The 14,950-nt window shown below is 39.5% G+C and overlaps 1 pseudogene; it reads right to left on the bottom strand.

Moving 5' to 3' along the window:
* Positions 1–8,595: 8,595 nt before the first annotated feature.
* Positions 8,596–8,696, bottom strand: LOC136125262 (U6 spliceosomal RNA; annotated as a pseudogene).
* Between the last annotated feature and the right edge of the window lie 6,254 nt (positions 8,697–14,950).

Consider the following 14,950-nt stretch of genomic DNA (forward strand, 5'->3'; position numbering starts at 1 on the left):
TAATTAATTTTAATTTCAATAACTTTATTTTCTTTTACTTTATCTTCTTTCTTCTTTCTTTCCTTCTTTCTTTCTTTCTTTCTTTCTTTCTTTCTTTCTTTCTTTCTTTCTTCTCTTCCTTCCTTCCTTCCTTCCCTCCTTTAGACAATGAATCATCCCAAAATGAAGAGGTGGACTTTGAGAGCAAGATTTATGATTTTTTTCCCTTTTCCTCTTTTCGTGAGTGTGTATGTGTATGCTTCTCTATGAGATTTTGTGTGTATATCTTTACTTCCAACATTTGTCCTAAGGTTCTATTGGTCCTTTTTTTAAAAATTTTTTTCTTAATAAGTATTTTTTAATTTAATAACTTTATTATATTTTACTTTATTTTATTTTACATTACCTTCTTCCTTTCTTTCTTTTTTCCTTCCTTTCCTCCTTCCTTCCTTCCCTCCTTCCTCCCTCCCTCCTTTCTTTATTTCCTTCTGGCCTTCTTTTCTTTCTTTCTTCCTTCCTTCCTTCCTTCCTCCCTTCATTCCTTTCTTTCTATCATTCTTTCTTTCTTCCTACTTCCACTAATTCTTTCTCTCTACTTTTTCTCCCTTTTATTCTGAGCCGTGTGGATGAAAGGCTCTTGGTGCTCCAGCCCAGGAGTCAGGGCTGTGTCTCTGAGGTGGGAGAGCCAACTTCAGGACACTGGTCAACAAGAGACCTCCCAGCTCCACATAATAAAAAATGGCGAAAATCTCCCAGAGATCTCCATCTCAACGCCAGCAGCCAGCTTCACTCAACGACCAGCAAGCTACAGTGCTGGACACACTATGCCAAAAACTAGCAAAACAGGAACACAGCCCCACCCATTAGCAGAGAGGCTGCCTGAAATCATAATAAGTCCACAGATACCCCAAAACACACCACCAGATGTGGACCTTCCCACCAGAGAGACAAGATCCAGCCTCATCCACCAGAACACAGGCACTAGTCCCCTCCACCAGGAAGCCTACACAACCCACTGAACCAACCTTAGCCACTGGAGACAGACACTAAAAGCAATGGGAACTACAAACCTGCAGCCTGCAAAAAGGAGACCCCATACACAGTAAGATAAGCAAAATGAGAAGCCAGAAAAACACATAGCAGCTGAAGGAGCAAGATAAAAACTCACAAGACCTAACAAATGAAGAGGAAATAGGCAGTCTACCTGAAAAAGAATTCAGAATAATGATAGTAAAGATGATCAAAAATCTTGGAAATAGAATAGACAAAATGCAAGAAACATTTAACAAGGACCTAGAAGAACTAAAGATGAAACAAACAATGATGAACAACACAATAAAAGAAATGAAAAATACTCTAGATGTGATCAATAGCAGAATAACTGAGGCAGAAGAACGGATAAGTGACCTGGAAGATAAAACAGTGGAAATAACTACTGCAGAGCAGAATAAAGAAAAAAGAATGAAAAGAACTGAGGACAGTCTCAGAAACCTCTGGGACAACATTAAATGCACCAACATTTGACTTATAGGGGTTCCAGAAGAAGAAGAGAAAAAGAAGGAGACTGAAAATATTTGAAGAGATTATAGTTGAAAACTTCCCAAATATGGGAAAGGAAATAGTTAATCAAGTGCAGGAAGCACAGAGAGTCCCATACAGGATAAATCCAAGGAGAAATACACCAAGACACATATTAATCAAACTGTCAAAAATTAAATACAAAGAAAACATATTAAAAGCAGCAAGGGAAAAACAACAAATAACACAAAAGGAAATCCCCATAAGGTTAACAACTGATCTTTCAGCAGAAACCCTGCAAGCCAGAAGGGAGTGGCAGGACATATTTACAGTGATGAAGGAGAAGAACCTGCAACCAAGATTACTCTACCCAGCAAGGATCTCATTCAGATTTGATGGAGAAATTAAAACCTTTACAGACAAGCAAAAGCTGAGACAGTTCAGCACCACAAAACCAGCTTTACAACAAATGCTAAAGGAACTTCTCTAGGCAAGAAACACAAGAGAAGGAAAAGACCTACAATAATGCACCCAAAACAATGTAGAAAATGGGAATAGGATCATACATATCGATAATTACCTTAAATATAAATGGACTAAATGCTCCCACCAAAAGACACAGATTGGCTGAATGGATACAAAAACAAGACCCATATATATGCTGTCTACAAGAGACACACGTCAGACATAGAGAAACATACAGACTGAAAGTAAGGGGATGGAAAAAGATATTTCATGCAAATGGAAACCGAAAGAAAGCTGGAGTAGCAATTCTCATATCAGAGAAAATAGACTTTAAAATAAAGACTATTAGAAGAGACAAAGAAGAACACTACATAACAATCAAGGGATCAATCCAAGAAGAAGATATAACAATTGTAAATATTTATGCACCCAACATAGGAACACCTCAATACATAAGGCAAATACTAACAGCCATAAAAGGAGAAATCGACACTACCACATTCATAGTAGGGGACTTTAACACCCCACTTTCACCAATGGACAGATCATTCAAAATGAAAATAAATAAGGAAACACAGCTTTAAAAGATACATTAAACAAGATGGACTTAATTGATATTTACTGGACACTCCCTCCAAAAACAACAGAATACTCATTTTTCTCAAGTGCTCATGGAACATTCTCCAGGATAGACCATATCTTGGGTCACAAATCAAGCCTCGGTAAATTTAAGAAAATTGAAATTGTACCAAGTATCTTTTTCGACCGCAATGCTATGAGACTAGATATCAATTACAGGAAAAGATCTGTAAAAAATACAAACACATGGAGGCTAAACAATACACTACTTAATAATGAAGTGATCCCTGAAGAAATCAAAGAGGAAATTTAAAAATCACTAGCAAAAATGACAATGGAAACATGACGACCCAAAACCTCTGGGATACAGCAAAAGCAGTTCTAAGAGGGAAGTTTATAGCAATACAAGCCCACCTTTAGAAACAGGAAGCATCTGGAATAAACAACCTAACCTTGCACCTAAAGCAATTAGAGAAATAAGAACAAAAAGACCCCAAAGCTAGCAGAAGGAAAGAAATCATAAAAATCAGATCAGAAATAAATGAAAAAGAAATGAAGGAAATGATAGCAAAGATCAATAAAACTAAAAGCTGGTTCTTTGAAAAGATAAACAAAATAGATAAACCATTAGCCAGACTCATCAAGAAAAAAAGGGAGAAAACTCAAATCAATAGAATTAGAAATGAAAAAGGAGAAGTAACAACAGACACTGCAGAAATACAAAAGATCATGAGGAATTACTACAAGGAGCTCTATGCCAATAAAATGGACAACCTGGAAGAAATGGACAAATTCTTAGAAATGCACAACCTGCCAAGACTGAATCAGGAAGAAATAGAAAATATGAACAGACCAATCACAAGCACTGAAATTGAAACTATGATTAAAAATCTTCCAACAAACAAAAGCCCAGGACCAGATGGCTTCACAGGCGAATTCTATCAAACATTTAGAGAAGAGCTAACACCTATCCTTCTCAAACTCTTCCAAAATATAGCAGAGGGAGGAACACTCCCAAATTCTTTCTACGAGACCACCATCACCTTGACATCAAAAGCAGACAAGGATATCACAAAGAAAGAAAACTACAGGCCAATATCACTGATGAACATAGATGCAAAAATCCTCAACAAAATACTAGCAAACAGAATCCAACAGCACATTAGAAGAATCATACACCATGATCAAGTGGGTTTTATTCCAGGAATGCAAGGATTCTTCAATATATGCAAATCTATCAATGTGATAAACCATATTAACAAATTGAAGGAGAAAAACCATGTGATCATCTCAATATATGCAGAGAAATCTTTTGACAAAATTCAACACCCATTTAAGATAAAAACCCTGCAGAAAGTAAGCATAGAGGGAACTTTCCTCAACATAATAAAGGCCATATATGACAAACCCACAGCCAACATCATCCTCAATGGTGAAAAATTGAAACTATTTCCACTAAGATCAGAACAAGACAAGGTTGCCCACTCTCACCACTCTTATTCAACATAGTTTTGGAAGTTTTAGCTACAACAATCAGAGAAGAAAAGGAAATAAAAAGAATCCAAATTGGAAAAGAAGAAGTAAAGCTCTCACTGTTTGCAGATGCCATGATACTATAGATAGAGAATCCTAAAGACACTACCAGAAAACTACTAGAGCTAATCAATGTATTCGGTTAAGTAGCAGGATACAAAATTAATGCACAGAAATCTCCCACATTCCTACACACTAATGATGAAAAATCTGAAAGTGAAATCAAGAAAACACTCCCGTTTACCATTGCAACAAAAAGAATAAAATATATAGGAATAAACCTACCTAAGGAGACAAAAGACCTGTATGCAGAAAATTATAAGACACTGATGAAAGAAATTAAAGATGATACCAATAGATGGAGAGATATACCATGTTCTTGGATTGGAAGAATCAACATTGTGAAAATGACTATACTACCCAAAACAATCTACAGATTCAATGCAATCCCTGTCAAATTACCACTGGCATTTTTCAGAGAACTAGAACAAAAATTTCACAATTTGTATGGAAACACAAAAGATCCCGAATAGCCAAAGCAATCTTGAGAACGAAAAACGGAGCTGGAGGAATCAGGCTCCATGACCTCAGACTATACTACAAAGCTACAGTAATCAAGACAGTATGGTACTGGCACAAAGACAGAAAGATAGATCAATGGAACAGGATAGAAAGCCGAGAGATAAACCCCCACTCATGTGGTCACCTTATCTTTGATAAAGAAGGCAGGAACGTACAGTGGAGAAAGGACAGTCTTTTCATTAAGTGGTGTTGGGAAAACTGGACAGGTACCTGTGAAAGTATGAGATTAGATCACTCCCTAACACCATACACAAAAATAAGCTCAAAACGGATTAAAGACCTAAATGTAAGGCCAGAAACTGTCAAACTCTTAGAGGAAAACATAGGCAGAACACTCTATGACATAAATCACAGCAAGATCCTTTTTGAGTCACCTCTTAGAGAAATGGAAATAAAAACAAAAATAAACAAAGGGAAAAAAATAAATAAATAAACAAAGGGGACCTAATGAAACTTCAAAGCTTTTGCACAGCAAAGGAAACCATAAACAAGATGAAAAGACAAACCCTCAGAATGGGAGAAAATATTTGCAAATGAAGCAACTGACAAAGGATTCATCTCCAAAATTTACAAGCAGCTCAATAACAAAAAAACAAACAACCCAATCCAAAACTGGGCAGATGACCTAAATAGACATTTCTCCAAAGAAGATATACAGACTGCCAACAAACACGTGAAAGAATGCTCAACATCATTAATCATTAGAGAAATGCAAATCAAAACTACAATGAGATATCATCTCACACCAGTCAGAATGGCCATCATCAAAAAATCTAGAAACAATAAATGCTGGAGAGGGTGTGGAGAAAAGGGAACACTCTTGCCCTGCTGGTGGAAACGTGAGTTGGTACAGCCACTACAGAGAACAGTATGGGGGTTCCTTAAAAATCTACAAATAGGACTACCATATGACCCAGCAATCCCACTACTGGGCATATACCCTGAGAAAACCATAATTCAAAAAGAGTCATGTACCAAAATGTTCATTGCAGCTCTATTTACAATAGCCCGGAGATGGAAATAACCTAAGTGCCCATCATTGGATGAATGGATAAAGAAGATTTGGCACATATATACAATGGAGTATTACTCAGCCATAAAAAGAAACGAAATTGAGCTATTTGTAATGAGGTGGATAGACCTAGAGTCTGTCATACAGAGTGAAGTAAGTCAGAAAGAGAAAGACAAATACCGTATGCTAACACATATATATGGAATTTAAGAAAAAAAAATGTCATGAAGAACCTAGGGGTAAGACAGGAATAAAGGCATGACCTACTAGGGAACGGACTGGAGGATATGGGGAGGGGGAATGGTGAGCTGTGACAAAACGAGAGAGTGGCATGGACATATATACTCTACCAAACGTAAGGTAGATAGCTAGTGGGAATCAGCTGCATAGCACAGGGATATCAGCTCGGTGCTTTGTGACCGCCTGGAGGGGTGGGATAGGGAGGGTGGGACGGAGGGAGACACAAGAGGGAAGAGATATGGGAACATATGTGTATGTATAGCTGATTTACTTTGTTATAAGGCAGAAGCTAACAGACTATTGTAAAGCAATTATATCCCAATAAAGATGTTAAAAAAAAAAAGAATACATTTTGTGTTAATTTTTGTGAAAGGTGTAAAGTCTATTTCTAGTTTCTTTTTTTTAAACATTTGACTGTGCAATTGTTCTAGCACCATTTGATAAAAGACTATACTTTCTCCCATGTATTGCCTTTGGTCTTCTGTCAAAAGTCAGTTGATCATATTTGTGTGAGTCTGTTTCTGGGCTCTCTATTCTATTCTATTGATATGTTTGTCCTTTCTTTCACCAACACCAGGCTGTCTTGATTATTTAGCTTTATAGCATGTCTTGATGTCAGGTAGTATCTGTCCTCCAACTTTGTTCTTCTTCAGCATTGCTTTGGTTATTCTGGGTCTTTTGTGTTTTCATATAAACTTTATTCAAAGTTCTTTTTCTTTATTTTTTTTACTGAAGTATGGCTGATTTGCAGTTTTGTGCTAGTTTCTGGTATACAGCAAGGTGATTCAGTTATACATACATATACATATTCTTTTCATATTCTTTTCCATTATGGTGTATTTTCATATAAACTTTAGAATAATTTTTTCAATATCTACAAAATAGCTTGCTAGGATTTTGATTTGGATTGTGTAGATTCAATATATAAAGTTGGGAAGAATTGACATCTCAAAAAAAAAGTTGCCATTCAATCTAGCCAGAGTTTACTTCTTGAGGCATGTGTAACAAATTGCAGGCATTTATTACATGCTTAGTTGCCTAGATGGTATGTCCTAAAGCTAGAGTCTTTTAAAATGTTGTTTTCTTGACATTTGATTGTTCACTTGAAGCCTTTACATATTTTTCATTGGTGGGGTGTGAATAAAGATTGAGGTTACCTCAGATGGGACCGGAACAGTGGTAGTCATTTCAGAGAAGCTCAAGGCAGGGAGGAGAGAAGCTCAAAAATACAATGCTGCCTCTGCCTTGGGTGGATGTTTTTGATTTTCCAAAATTATCAAACGAAAAGGCAGCTGTTCCAGAGACTATCAAGCCCTGTGACTGAACATGACATTTAGCTTCAATTAGCACACATTACCTGCCTTTTATGCTTGATGTTTCAGAAGCACTCTGAGGACTGCTCATCCTTGGGTCTAAAAGACTGGAGGTGGATACATAGATGCCATCCCAGCTGCATACATCCAACTGCATTTTATCTACCATCCACAACATGTATGGTTTAGTCAAGATTCTGTCATAGAGAAGCTTTTCAGAAGAAGAAAAAATTGTCTTTGTCAGCTGTCCAATGGAGCAGACTGGGTGTTCCTTCTGTTTTCTCTCTTGGGAGTGGTCCTGAGTCCTCACATGTCCCATGACAAACATGCCTCAGAGAACAAGTTGTGCTGTGAGCCAGGTAGCATCACTGGAAACTCTATCAGAAATTAGTGTGGGCCTCAGTTAACCCAGCACCAATGCCCCATGCGTAGGTTCCCCTGCACTGGCAGCTGCAAACTTCCTGAGGCTCACAAACTCAGCATGTCAAAAACAAGAATCAGGGCTTCCCTGGTGGCGCAGTGGTTGAGAGTCCACCTGCCGATGCAGGGGACGCGGGTTCGTGGCCCGGTCTGGGAAGATCCCACATGCAGCGAAGCAGCTGGGCCTGTGAGCCATGGCCACTGAGCCTGCGCATCCGGAGCCTGTGCTCCGCAACGGGAGAGGCCACAACAGTGAGAGGCCCGCGTACTGCAAAAAAAAAAACAAGAACCATGACCCCGCTCTCCAAACTCCTTCTCTCTGTGCTTCCTGTCCCAGTCACGGGAACCACCATCCATCTGGAAACATGGAAGTCTTTCTTGACTGGTTCCTCCCCTCACTCCCAAAGCAAACTTTCAACAAGTTCAGCCATTGGCCCTCTGACTTTTCTCAAATCTATCCACTTCGCTCCATCTCAACCTCAACACCCTAGTCCAAGCAACAACCATCTCTCTTCTGAAGGACTCTGACACCTTCCCAACTGGTCAGCCACATCCACTGCCCCTCTACCCACTGTCTACCCTAGTCCATGGTAACTTTTCAAAACACAATTCTATTGCTGCCCTTATGAAAGCTCTTCAACAATTTCCCACTGATCTCAGGACAGAGATCAGTATCCAGGTTTGTGGTGGTCTGGCCTCTGCCTGTGACTCCTCATCTCAGGCCATAAAACATCCTCCAAATCTTGACAAACCAGCCCTGCTGTCTTTCCTCTCATCCATGCTCCCTCTTCCCACAAGACACTTGTACCTGCTGTTCCCTCTGTCTGCAATGGAGCCATCCCAACACCATTCCCCTTTTATTATTGTGGTAAAATATACATAACATAAAATTTACCATTTTAACTAATTTCAATATACACTTCAGTAGCATCAAGCACTTTCACATTGTTGTGCAAAAATATGGAACACTTCACAAATTTGTGTGTCATCCTTGCACAGGGGCCATGCTAATTGTATTTTTCCAATTTTAGTCTATGTGCTGCTGAAGTGAGCACCTTCTCCCTTCTGACTATAAAGTCTGACTCATCTTCCATTTATTCAGGGAAGCCTTTCAAGACCAGGTCCACCACAATCATACATTCCCCTTGAATGCACAGCACCCAGTATGAGTTATATCAGCCGTCCCCAACCTTTTTGGCACTAGGGACCGGTTTCGTGGAAGACAATTCTTCCACGGGCTGGGGTGAGAGATGGTTCATGTGGTAATGTGAGCGAGGGGGAGCGGCAGATAAAGCTTCACTTGCTCGCCTGCCGCTCACCTCCTGCTGTGCGGCCAGGTTCCTAACAGGCCGAGGACTGGGGATTGGGGACCCCTGAGTTATATGCTTGTTTCATTGGTGTCTGTTCTGTCTCACTAGACTATGAGCTCCTTGAGGGCAACACTCAGGGCATAGAGGAATGTTAGGTACACAGTGGGAGCTCAGTGCATCCTAGTTAAATGAATAAACACAGAAATGCCATTCTACCTTCAGTGGAAACCATCTTTGACTTTATTATAGAAAATTATGAAGTTCTGCATTGCCTTAAACTCCATTCCAGAGCAGGATCTTGACTTCACCTTTGAAAAACTAAAATCAATAATGAGGGTTTTTTTTTATCCTTTTCTCAAATAGAAGAATTATTAATGCAGACTTTATCTCTCATAAAAGAGGAAACACCTGATAGTCTTTATTTCTTATATTCATTGAATATATATATTTATTTTTCTGTTAAAAATGTTTATTCATTTTTCTATGATAGTTGTTTTTTTTAATTTTTATTGGAGTATAGTTGATTGACAATGTTGTGTTAGTTTCTGCTGTACAGCAAAGTGAATCAGTTATACATATACATATATCCACTCCTTTTTAGATTTTTTTCCCCATGTAGGTCATTACAGAGTACTGAGTAGAGTTTCCTGAGCCATACAGTAGGTCCTTATTAGTTACCTATTTTATATAGAGTAGTGTGTATATGTCAATCCCAATCTCCCAGTTTATCCCCCCCCCTTTCTCCCCTGGTAAACATAAGTTCGTTTCTTTACATCAGTGACTCTATTTCTGTTTTGTAAATAAGTTCATTTGTACCATTTTTTTTAGATTCCACATACAAGCGATATCATGTGATAGTCTTTAAATAGTAGGTTTTCCTTCGATTCTATGCATCACGGTTTCACAACTATTGACACCCAGACCTCTGAAGCAGTTTGTAATTTCCAAAAACTAATGTAAAGTAGGGCCTATTTTGCCTAAGCCTGCAAGATACCCAGCAAGATGCTGCCCCACCACATCTGTAAAGAAGTCCCCACCTCTCATTGGGGCTGATAGTGGGTTCTGAAGATGGCTTTCCCTGGAACCTGAGGTATGTCTGCAGCCACCAAGTTCATGGAGAACTTGTCACACCCAACTCCAAGAAGGCCTGCTATGGGCCAGACTGGGTAGGTCTGAGATTTCATGAGACCAAGGATGCCAACACTGGGTTATAGCAAGGACAGCTGACATTCACGTGACCCTTCACACTTTATGGGTTATTCATAACACCAAGAGCTCTTAGGAAGCAACATCAATATCAACAACAGCGTTCTAATTTTACAGATGAGGGGAAAACACTTAGAAGTCAAGTAGCTGGTCCAACATCCCTTAGCCAGGAGCCAGGCCAGATTTAGCACATGGTTTTGATGCCTAAACCCTTGTTTCTGTTACTCCACTTTGTGCAATATGTCATTAACTACTGCATTTTTTAAAGGCAACTTCTATTCCCACAGCACCCTAGAAATGGTATAAATAAAGTTCTTCTGGTCGCTTTGCACCATGAGTGAAGCCATGGAAAGTAGAAAGAAATGTGGCCTGTGATTATAAGGTCCTTTAACGTGCTTGAACACTTACCTTACCACTTGATTGCATACTCTGTGGTTATTCATTAAGTGTGTTCTGGTCCCCTGGCTGATCAAAAGTCTGGAGGTATCACACGATGATCAAGACTGCTTGGTAACACACAAAACCTTAAAAGCCCTGGGTCCATGAGCTATCCCCAGGCTCTGTCTCCACTGTAGAGTGTGTCTTCATGCAGACAGTCTTGAAGCTGGTTCCTGTCCTGGCATTCTGCAAAGTTTCACTTAATCTTTGGGAAAAACTAGAATGCCCTCTGCCTCTAAGCATAGCTTCTGGTAGGCTAAGTCCATTAAGTTTCCTATAAATCCTGCTTGTTCCCACCCTCTTCACAGAGAACATGGTGAAAAACACACTAATCTCTTGGATCAAAGTGAGAACAAATGCGTAATGCTCCCACTGCAGGATCAGAGCGTGCTTAGATAACCCTGTGGGCTCTTGGCTGAGGAGGTGATGAAAGGGACAGAGGTGCCTGTCATGAGGTCATGGACCAAAACCTTCTGACACCTGTTCCCTTGCCACCATACTTGGTCCTGCTGAGCCAAAGATTCCAGTAACCAAAAATATCCCTCGCCTGCATGTCCCATCTCCCCATTAGGTTTTCCTTTCTCATATCTATGAATCTGCCTTTCATCACCTCTGCCACATATTCCCCTGAGCTCCGTATGACCCTTACCTCCTCTCCCCTTGGCCACAGCTCATTTCTTTTCATGTTAACCATCAAAAATTCAACAGGAGCAGAAGGTAGGTAACTTAGCTTTATTCACTCAGCAGTGCATGCACACATCCCCCAAACTTTTATTATCTACCTCCATCTTAGGATTTCTTTTTTAAACAAAGCTCCTTTGTTCCTTCATCTCTTACTTCAGTGGTCTCACCTTCCAATTAAAAGACTTCAAACAGTTTGGGGACAGAGCGAAAGGGTTTTATGTTGTTTTCATGATTTTTTAAAATCAACATCATCTTCATCATTGTCATCATCATCGTTATTATTGTTATCATTTAGTATGGATTTTCACTCTGATCCTTACTCACAAAATCCTCTCTCCTAACATAAAAACATTCTGCTTTTGTATTACTTGAAATTAATTGTTCTGTTGTTGAATTTTAACTGTCAGCTTAAGAATAGTTTCCACTGGTGTCTGCATTTTACCATCCATACATGCTCATTTTTCCCCTCAGGTGTGTGTTATTTTTTTTAACATAAGGGCTTCACACAAGGAAACTGTGTATAAAAGGCATCAAGAACATATCTGTGGTCAGAGATAACAACTCAGAGGCATAAGAAGACCCTGGCTATTCACGTAGCTATTCCTGTCCTTTAAGTTTTCTTACTTTTTCAGAGAAAATTGATGCCCTGAAAAAACCACTGGTGGTTTTGGAGAAATACTGATTTTTTTGAGGGGAAAATCTTGTATTTCCATAACCAGGTGCTTACTTATCAGCACTTATAGTTTAAATAAACCATTTTACTCTTAAAATTATTCATGACAATGTATCTTGAAGAGCTCATTTAACAAACTTACTATGGAAACCATGGACTGAATGGAAAGGCTACAAAGCAGAATTGGAGAAGAACAGCATACTGATTTGAAAGCACATTAGCAGCTTTCTCTCTGCTAATACTGAAAGGGCTGATCTGAAAAAGAAACCTTTGGGCTGCAAAGCATGGCATTGTGTTGGGAATTAAATTTCTCCTGGTGCACTGAGTATTAAGCAAAACGGATTGCTGTACGTGTCTATGTATGGTCATTCAGTGCGTGTAGGAGAATTTGTGTCTGGTAGCAACAACAACAGTCGTTACAAAAGTTGAACGTGCCTGGTGAGCACAGGCAGCCAGCTGGGGAGGCAGCCGTGGTGATGGGGACACCAACCTAACCAGACATTCATCGTTGGGTGAGTACCAACCTGACTTCTTGGTGCTTCAAAAGCATAAACAGGAATCACTATATTGTACATCTGTATCTTATATAATATTGTACATCAACTATACTTCAATTTTAAAATATGATATTAAAAAAAACATAGGGCTTCCCTGGTGGCACAGTGGTTGAGAGTCCGCCTGCAGATGCAGGGGATGCGGGTTCGTGCCCCGGTCTGGGAAGATCCCACATGCTGCGGAGCGGCTGGGCCCATGAGCCATGGCCGCTGAGCCTACACGTCTGGAGCCTGTGCTCCGCAACGGGAGAGGCCACAACAGTGAGAGGCCCGCGTACCGCATAAAAAAAAAAAAAAGCATAAACAAGATGATTTATAGGGACTTGAAATCTAGTTTAGAAAAACAAAATTAGTGGAATGAGACCAACATGGAACTGGTTAGACGCTAAGAGCTCTTCCTAGAGTAGGGGCAGTTTCCTTATTCTTCTGTCACTTTGTTCACTGCCACTTTGACAAGAGACATCCTCAGTCTTTGTGCCTTGGATTGCTACTATGGAAAAATTCCCCAGAGAGTAACTTTATGATTCTCTCATTCTTACTCAGTAATTTGTTCCAACATTACCCACCATAGTTATAGAAAACCTATTCTGAATATGCAGAGACTATATTCATTTTGGGTCCCAAAGTAGAAAGGGACAGCTTTCTAGCTAATTAATTTTACTTGCATTTTTGTTTTCAGGCCTACATATTTATTTTAAGTAATGCCTTATACACAGCACTCAATACTGGTTTTTCAGATTAGAATATACGATATAAAGAACCTCAGACATTTCAATCACTTATAATCATGAAGTATTCTACTGAAACATAACCACTGACCCGGAGCACAGATATTATCTACTGCTGTGTAACAAATCACTCCAAAATTTACTGACTTAAAACAGCAATAAACATTGACTATCTTTTATAGTTTTTGTGAGGCAAGAACTTAGGGTGGTCCTGGATCCACGTCCCTCACAAGGTCATAGTAGGTAAGGGCTGCCAGGATCTGATAGCTTGGTGAGCTGGAAGATCTACATGCATACTAGCCTATCCACACGGCTGGCAGCCAGTACTGGTTGTTGATACCAAGCCTCAGGTCTCTACCATGTGTGCTTCTCCACAAGGCTGGTTGAATATCTCCATGACATGGTGGCAGGTTTCCCACAGAGCAAACGTGATGTGAGAGGTGGAGGTTATATCCCGTTTATGACCCAGTCTCAGTAGTCAAATAACATCACTTCTATTCATCGGAAGTGACTCACTAAGTCCAGCCAGCATTCAAGGGGAAGGGAATTAAGCTCTACATTTTTTTTTTTTTTTTTTGCGGTACGCAGGCCTCTCACTGTTGTGGCCTCTACCATTGCGGAGCACAGGCTCCAGACATGCAGGCTCAGTGGCCATGGCTAACTGGGCCTAGCCGCTCCGCAGCATGTGGGATCTTCCTGGACCGGGGCAAGAACCCGTGTCCCCTGCATCGGCAGGCGGACTCTCAACCAGTGCGCCACCAGGGAAGCCCAAGCTCTACATTTTGAAGGGATGGGTGTCATAATTTGCAGAAGTGTTTAAAAACCATCAGTGGTTATAGATAAATGTAAATTATTTTAAAACTTTATAGCTTATTTTGAGATATAATTTATGTAAAGTAAAATTCATAAATCTTAAGTGTACAGCTGAGTAGTTTTACATGAGTATATACCTGTGTAATTACCACCTAGATCAAAGTATATAACATTTTTGTTGTGTATAATGTATAACATTTTTCAGCTCCTTAGAAAGTTTCATCATGTGAATTACACTGAATTTTCTATGTACACAACCACCATCTACAAAGACACCTCTAGTTCTTCCTTTCTCATCTTTATAACTTTTCTTTATACTTCTTTTGATTTTTCTCTACTGTCTGTGACCTCCAGTACAATGTTGAATAGATGTAGTGTGAGTGGACATCCTTGTCTTGTTCTCAACTTAGGGGAATATGTTCCGTATTTCACCATATACATCTGTAGGTTGTTTTGTAGATAACTTTTATCAGATCAAGGAAGCTCCATTCCTGATTTGGTTAAGCATTGGCAGTAGACATATAAAGAGAATCATGGTTCATGACTTTACTACCTGCTCATCAATATTAAACACTAGCCAGAGTATTGCCTTTAGCTGCAACTGTCCCTTATCTAATTTAGAGAAAAATTATACCAGGTCCACACATTAAAAAAAAACATTGCCCAGAGCAGTCCTCAATTTCCAAACATACCGATCTTCAAAAATGTATTTGTTTGTCAGTCCTTTGTAAATTGCAAGACTTTTTCACATGTAAGCTTAATTATGTTTGGTGTATAAAAGCCAACTACAAAAGTGTATTTAATCTACCTTGTGCCCGAAGTTACAGTCTCAGCTACTGGCAGGGGATGGTGGTGGAGCTCTGAAGAGAAATGGAAGGAGGAAGAGAGGAAGCCCAAGCAGCA

This window comes from Phocoena phocoena, chromosome 6 (genome assembly GCF_963924675.1).
Source record: "Phocoena phocoena chromosome 6, mPhoPho1.1, whole genome shotgun sequence".
Lineage (NCBI taxonomy): Eukaryota > Metazoa > Chordata > Mammalia > Artiodactyla > Phocoenidae > Phocoena > Phocoena phocoena.